Below are 8315 nucleotides of genomic sequence, written 5' to 3'. Positions count from 1 at the left end.
AGTTCACGAGTTTTATATATCATAACATAAAAATGTATTTCCGAGAATATTATTGGTTATTAAAAAAAGATAGGGCAGAGTTCGACAATAGTAATTTTATACTACTTTATTGACGAGACTTAGGATAACATTGCGTGAAGAAATACACTTTGATGTTTCAAATTTAGGATAAAAATTCTGATGCAATATGCTGTGTATTTAATTCCCTTGCAAGCTAACGCCACCGCGCAGAGAAACACTTTCTAAAAGGATAATTATTTGCGTATGTTATATTTTAAAATTGTTTTCGATAGGTTTTTCTATGCTCTACAACTTTTGTTTGAAACTTTTTGAATGCGATCTACCGTTTTGATGTAAATTCTTAAGTTTTTCAGCTTAAAGTAAAAACGATTAACGGCAATACTTTAAACAACGAAACGCAAACATCAGGTAAAGAAATTATGTGTATAGTAACATTTATGGAAAGATAAATTTATAGGAAGTATGTAGGGAAAAAAAACATCCCGAAAAGTGAAACCGTTTAGTTGCTACGATTTTTTTTAGTAAATGTATGTGAAAATTTCAAATGGCGACAGTATTTTTCAAAATGGCGGAAAACCAGCAACCGGATTTTTTGGGATTTTTGTATGGACGCAGCGGAAAGTGTCCTCGACATTTTCCCAGTAGTCCCGGTTTGTTATTTTTAATGTCCGGGTTTGCCTTCATTTTTGCCTAATTTGATTGGACTATTAGTCATTAGATAAAATAAGGATTGATGAGTAGAGGCATGCATTTGTACATGTATTTCATTGAAATATGTGAGCAGGAACCAAATACTGAAAGAAGTTTTTAAGATTTTAGAGCTTAATTTGGTTAAAAAATAATTTTATCATGTTACTAGAGGCATTGTGTATGATTAAAACTTCTATCCATCCATCGTATATCAGAGACCTAGCACACATTTAAGATATTTTCAGGCATACATGCACGTAACCTCTTAAGTTAATGGGATCATTTACACCTTAGAGAATTACTCATCTTTCCTAACAATTTATTTTACATTTCTTAAAAGATTTCTTAACCATTCATTTTGCCTAAGGTCTCACATTTTTAATGGCTGTTTCATGATCACAGGCTTGATGAACCTAGCACGTAGAACATCGCAATAATACTTCAGGTTGCTTCCTTTTTTATAAGCTGGGGACAATATGTACTTTAATTGCAATTTATAATAGTAACAAAGACCTTAATCACAGAACCACATTACAGAAGAAGAACTTCTTAGTCAAATGGTTGCAGGTCATACACAAAATATGTACCGCTTAGAGAACTCAAAATATTGACCTAACTTTTGATTGTGTAGCTTTCGGTTTTGGGCTCTTGCATTCATGTAGTTTAGTATTGAAGCATACAGGATGTAGCAAATATCCGGACTGGTGCTGCTACCGGCAAACAGTGAGCACGCCGCGGCAGGTTTGAACTTGTCTATGCCTGTTGATGCGTACCCCATTCTGAGCTGGACGAGCACTGTTGTTCATTGCTCAGTTGCACTGTAGCAATCGCCTCTTGAAGTCCTTGCCCTAATGTCTCGTCTGAAAAAAAGTAAAGTTTTCAGATGGTGCAATGCTTAACCTCAAGTTTCTTGTGAAACTGGGATAAACTGCTACAGAAGCTCATGCCATGTTAAAGGAAGTGTACAGAAATGAATGTTTAATGCGCTTACAAGTTTTTGAGTGGTGTAAAAGGTTTAAGGAGGGAAGTGAAACGACGGAAGACGATCCACACCTTGGACAATCCTCAATATCAAAAACGGATGACAAAATCCAGAAAATTGTTAAATTGACCGACTAAAGTTGGTCGTATGAGTGTCTGATATCTTGCTGAAATCTCAGGAATTAACAGTGTCGGTCAGATTTTGCATGAATCATTCAACATACACAGTGTTTGTGCAAAATGGGTGCCAAAACTTCTCGATCCAAAGCAAAAGGATTTGGGAATGAACATTTGTACTGACCTTTTAAACAGCATTGATAGAGAGCTCTGTTAGACATGGTGATTACTTGTGATGAATTGTGTTTTTTTTAACTATGATCCTGAAACAAAGGGCCAATTGATGCAATGGAAGAGCCCAAACTTACCACAAAAAAAATTTAATGAGAAAATGAATACTCAAAGCTTAGATAAATATTATCTAGGCTTTGAGTATTCATTTTCTCATTAAATTTTTTTTGTGGTAAGTTTGGGCTCTTCCATTGCATCAATTGACCCTTTGTTTCAGGATCATAGTTAAAATAAAAATGTGTGTGTGTGTGCAAGTCACACACGGTAGAAGTGAAACTTCTGAAAGGCCCTGATTAAAAATACATATTGAATAGTATTGAAAAAACAAGTAAATGAAATAATGAATATTATAAATTAAAATAGAACAATAAAATAGAACAACTACGTATTTCAGCTAATTTCACGACGCTCACACTGTTTACTTCGCTGCATAGCAAGAATACCACGCGCATGAGCTTCTACCGACTCACTCTCTTTCTCTCTCCTACTTTCTACCTTTGTGTATCTTTCTTTCTCTCTCCCTCTTGCGTTGGAATATTGGACACTACTCGTTGCTAACGCTCGCGCATGCGTTCGAGTGCCACGCATTCACTCTCGCTCTGTCTCTTTCTATTCCCCCTCCCCAGGAGCGTTAAACGTTTAACGCAACCTTGTTGGAAGTCGCATTAGAAGTTTCACTTCAAAAAACCACAATTCATCACATTTTTTTTTTACAAGTATGGAATTGTCTACGTTCACTGGGTCCCCAAAGGTCTTAGACAGTCAATCAGCATTATTACTTCGAGGTTCTGACTGCCCTTCATGAACAAGTGAGGAGACGAAGACCTGATTTGTGGAAGATCAGGTCTGGATGCTTCACCAAGGCATTACGCCCGGTGTTCTTTGCGAAATACAGCATCACCACATTTCACCACTCACTGTTCTCGCCCGTACTGGCCCCCTGAATTTTTTCTTTATTTTCTAAGGTCATATCGGAGCCTAAGGGGACAAGAGTTGACAATGTGGAAGCGGTGAAAACAAAAGCAACAGAGGTTCTCAACAAGCTGACAGAAGTAGACTTCTCTTATGGAAGGTTGTAGGTATTGTGTCAAGGAGAGTACATTGTAGGTGATAAACTTCTAATGTAATTGGTGATCATTAAAATGTTTTGTGGCACCAGTCCAGTTATTGAATTACCACACCTTGTCATTTTTGGTGACATTGCCAAGTTTTTAAACAGCAAATGTTATGAATGGATGAGAACCAAACAATAGTTAAAGAAAAATTATAAGCAGATATTTTTTTTAATAGTTTCCTTGCAATCTTCGTAACCATATTATAATTGAAATGGATGGATGTTTTTAAATGTCTCACATCATGAGTGTATGGAGGTGAATTCTCTGTTTGTTTTTTTTTAAGTGGAAAATTCACATTTTCTCCTATAAAAAAAATTCTGAAAATCGTATAAAATTTGCATTGTCGCAAATGCAATAAATGAATGTAGCTAGTGATGAGATTAGAATGAAGCATTGAAGGGATGAATGAGTGGATAATTTATACTTCAATCACCCCAAGGAAACCCAAGATAAAATACCCCATTACTCATTTTTGGAACATTGCATAATCATTACAATTATTTAGTTATGTTGTCATAAGATTCTGAAATATTGTGGCTGAACAGCTTGTGTATAATTACCTCTCTAAATTATTTGCAAAGAAAAAACTAATAATGAATATTGGCATGTTTAGTCAAAGCCAAATTAGCATTGAATCAACCAGCGAGAGTCAGTGAGTAGCATAACCATATTAAAAAATTCAGTATAACTATGATTTTTTTTAGGTGTACTGTAAAAAATCATAAGAACACTTAAATTGCATTTCCATAAACACTAAGTTTGTCACATTCAGTTTTTTTTAAACTTTATTTTACTTTTCAGTGTGACTGAAATGAGATTTTTCTGTACTTGGCGTACTTACAACCAGGAAACCTGGAGGATCTCTCTCAGCAAACTCATGAATAATGGTGTTTATTTTACTGTTGAGAAAACTGTCACCTATGAAATTACACGTAATTCTTATAACGTTTGTTGATTCATGCACTTCGTTTGCGTCATAAAGCAAGCTTTTGAATCCTAGCATGACACCAGAGTATCATCGCCCTTAAAATCAACGATCACATTGCCAGTAAACACTATAGAGTGTAAGCTATTAGAATTACCTCTCAGTAGAGTCTGCCGGTAAATTCTGCCTAGAGTAGGCCTGTTAATCCTCTATTACATAAGTGCTTGTAATTTTGTGCTCCTGGAACTCTTCTTCCTTTATGACATAACAGAACAATGTTATTGGACTTCTCTACATTAGGAAATTTAATTTTACGTGTTTAATGCAACTAGAGTCATTTCCCTCATGTGTAAAATGTGTTGAACTGACGTCGACCAGAGCCACGCCCTCCCTAAACCCGATGTGCCACACGCCACTGCCGACCCCTCTCCTCCCACAACACCCTCTGTTTCAAACCTCCCGCCAACAAGTGCGTGTGTGCGTGTGTGCGTGTGTCCGGGCGCCCACCCTAACTGGAGCAGTGGAGACCGCATGTTTTTAAATAATGTAATTCTTAAATATCTTTAATATGTAATCCTTAAATCTTAATTAACTTGCAATTGTTGAAAGGTTTTAATAGTTATGTTTAACTGTCTTTACTATTACTGTACTAACGGTAAGTTCAGCACTTACTGCGGCCATGACACCCGGGGCCCGGGGCAGTCTCTTCCGTTCGCCGCGCGGGGTAGGACGCATCTCAGCACCTCGTCGACTTCACCTTTTGCTCGTAAACGATCCGTTAACATCCGCCATCGTAACTATTTTTTAAACCTTTTTTAATCAACCTTCGAGGCGTACCCCGGCGGCAGACTGTTTAACTTAATTAATTAAAGCTCCCCGGAGTGTTTTAGATTAATCGGCGGACTTACACTTTCGGAGCCGGGCCACGCGGTGTCCTGGTCAGCAAGAAACCTGGACTATGTGCTGTACGTGTCGGCGCCAATAAAGCTCAATATTCACCAGACTCGTTGCACTTAACTCTCGCCCACGAGTTTCCCAGCACAGAGACGGAGGTGTGAGGCCCCACGAGCAGTGACATAGCGGGCCGCTGAGAGCTAGCGGGGGCAAGTCGAGCCTAGCTCCACACGGGTCACCTCACGGCCCTGGGGCAGAGTCGGTAGCCGGGTCCACGTGGTGGCGCCCAAGGTATACACGTACGCCGATTCGAACCCCCCCCTTCCCCCCCCCCCCAGGGCAGAACAAAGCACCAAAGTGGTCCCAACGAAACTAAAGTGAAAGACAATTTTTCTATTCAGCTTGAAGTTTAGCACATTATTTAATTTCAGGATAGTTGCTAAAGTAGTATCAAATATTTCTCCCTCTTGCATTATGTGTAGCTAACATTACACTGAACTCTAAGTGAGTAGCCTATATTTTACGGTTTTTATATAGAAAGTGTAAAACTTAAAACTTTAATGTCCATAAATTCATGAGTTAAAATTTTGCAGTCTATCATAATTGTATGTTATTTCATAGTTTAACAACTACTTGCATTCTTCCATCAGCTGCATAAATTCTCTGAAACTGTCAAAATTGTTGCCTTTTTTTTTATTGTAAGCCGTCCAGTGGAGGCCGTCTACTTGTGATGTGTCTAAATAAAGAATACCATCACGCATATAATACGCCTCTGAATAAAGGTATTTTTAATTTTTTCTGCTTTTTTTACATCAATAGTAGTAAGGGCTTGCTTTGGTAGATTTTTATGTTGTCTTCGTATCTATTTCCCCATCTTTCATTTTCTTTGTTTGCCTCTGCTCCTCCTGTCATGTGAAAATAGGCCTGACCCATTTTTTGACTGCGTAGACCTCATTTTTGCATTTTGTATTTTGCAATACCATTTTCACCTGGGTATTCCAGCAGTGACATTTTTGGAGATGCCTGCTGCTCCACCATCAGATTTTCTAAGGCAGCAAGGACTAAAAATAAGAATGTATTAACTCCGCCCTTAGGCAGTTTATTACTTTTTTTTTTTAATTTTTAAAATTTAAACCTGACAATATTTCTGTTTCACACGCATTACTTTATGTATGCACCAAGCAGCGACTTTCTGACCAAATTTATTATTATTTCTGAAGTGAAAACTTCTTTAGCCGCGTTGAGCGATTTTTGGTAGGGGCACAAATTACGGGTTTGCGTCACCGACATGCTAGTGACGTGTTGCGCCAGACTGGCGACGCGCAGCGGCCTGTGTACAAGGGTAAAATTTTGTGAGTTCGCGTCACCGACATGCTTTAGTAGCTGTGAGTGAAGTTAAATTGACCACGTTGAGCGATTTTCTTTTGTTTATTTATTTATGGAGTGAATGTTGGTTATTTGTGGATTTAAGTTCATAGTTTTTCTTTTTACTTTTATTTTCCAAGGAAATTTGAACGATATTGTGTGGTACATATTGCGAGTATTTGCTATTTTTTAGTAGGGGAACTGTGCCTAATACCGCACCGCTTCCTAATTCCGCACCCCATGGTATCTCGGCCGGTATGTGCTTCAACCTAGCGGCAATAAGCAAAAATCGTTGCTACGGGCAAAATATCGTGTCGGTGGAAGAATATAGCGTCCTCACAAAGATTTGCGTGTGCTAGGAGAGAATGAATTTTTTACTGTGAGCTAAATATTTGTAACGGGTCACTTCTTCGATTTGTTTCAACAACAAAGGTATGTGGTTTTTACAATTTGACTATATAAATAGCGTGTCATAATACCAAAGTGTTGCTAGTACGAGTGGTTATTTTAATTGAAGTTACGTTTTTTGTAACAATGGCCGCCTTTTGTTTTTCTTGCACTTGCCGAATACCGCACATTGAAGTAGTCCTAATATCGCATGGTGCGATATTAGGAATATCTTAAATTTTCTACGACTAGCAGCTTAATAAAATACAATGCAACCTGCATTACACCATTATCTAGTTAGATATCATACATTATTGTATGTGGCATGTTACTTACATAGTACATATATAAAACAAAATATGTAATATAATTAGAAAAATACCTAACTATTGAAATTACTTTTGTGTAGTTTGAAAATAGTAAACGATACATTGGTTGAAACAAAAACAGTTTAAAATTGTTAGCATTGATTAAAATTCTCTAATTTCTATTTTCATCACATTTTTATGAAGAATAAAGTATCGAAATGTAGGCTACTGTAAGTCACTTAATGTGTTATGGCGTTTTAATTTTTCTAATTAGTAAGAAACAAAACAGTTTCGTTTAGGGTTTATAAAATGGTTTATTTCTTTGATATTTTTAGTGTGTGTTCATTAAAACCAAGCATACTATACCTAAAGTCAAGTTAGTAGAGATTTTGGTGGCTCTGAACAGTGCGGATTTGAAAGCAGATGAAAAATATCATGAGAACGAAATTAAAGGTGGGATAACGTTGAATTCCCGAAAAAAAACCCGCCAAACGACATCATCGTCCAGGTACGATTACCACAAAAGTTAGGCCGATAAAACAATTAAATATTTTAATAATCTAAAAGTATTTGGTTTCTATATTCATGCCTGCTGTAGGCTTTTCAAGGCACGCTTGCTAGAAACTGTTTAGTCACACATGCACTAATGCAAGCAGGCTGCCTGTAATGCTATCTGAGTGAATGAACTGTGATGTGTAGCTTACAGTAAGGTACAAATTGGAAATGGAGGTTAGGTTTTATGGCTTAACAGCTAAATACATTAAACGAATGGCTTTGGAACTGGCAGAAAAGAATGGTAAATGTCATCCTTTTTCTAAGGGAGAAGAAGCAGCGGGATGGAAATGGCTACGTTCATTCATGAAGAGACATCCACAACTTAGCCTCAGAAAACCCCAAGCAACATCACTGGGAAGAATAAGAGGGTTCACACAAGAAAATGTTAACCTATTTTTTGACATCTTTGAGCCATTGATGGATGTTATTAAACATTCCCCAAATAGGCTCTACAACTATGATGAAACAGGTCTCACTGTTGTGCAGCACAAAGTTAGTAGGGTGGTTTCAGTAAAGGGGAAACATCAGGTCGGAGCAGTATCTTCTGCCGAAAGAGGTTCCTTGGTGACTGTAGTTACGTGTATGAATGCCTCGGGTCACTATGCCCCACCACGTCTAGTCTTTCCTAGAGTCAACATGAAACCATAACTGCTTGATGGCACTCCAAATGGTTCTATAACTGTGTGTCATAAATCTGGTTGGATAAAAATTGACAGTTTCCTTCAG

This window comes from Bacillus rossius (assembly GCF_032445375.1).
Source record: "Bacillus rossius redtenbacheri isolate Brsri chromosome 9 unlocalized genomic scaffold, Brsri_v3 Brsri_v3_scf9_1, whole genome shotgun sequence".
NCBI classification, from domain to species: Eukaryota; Metazoa; Arthropoda; class Insecta; order Phasmatodea; family Bacillidae; genus Bacillus; species Bacillus rossius.
Note: the sequence above shows the minus strand (reverse complement) of the source record.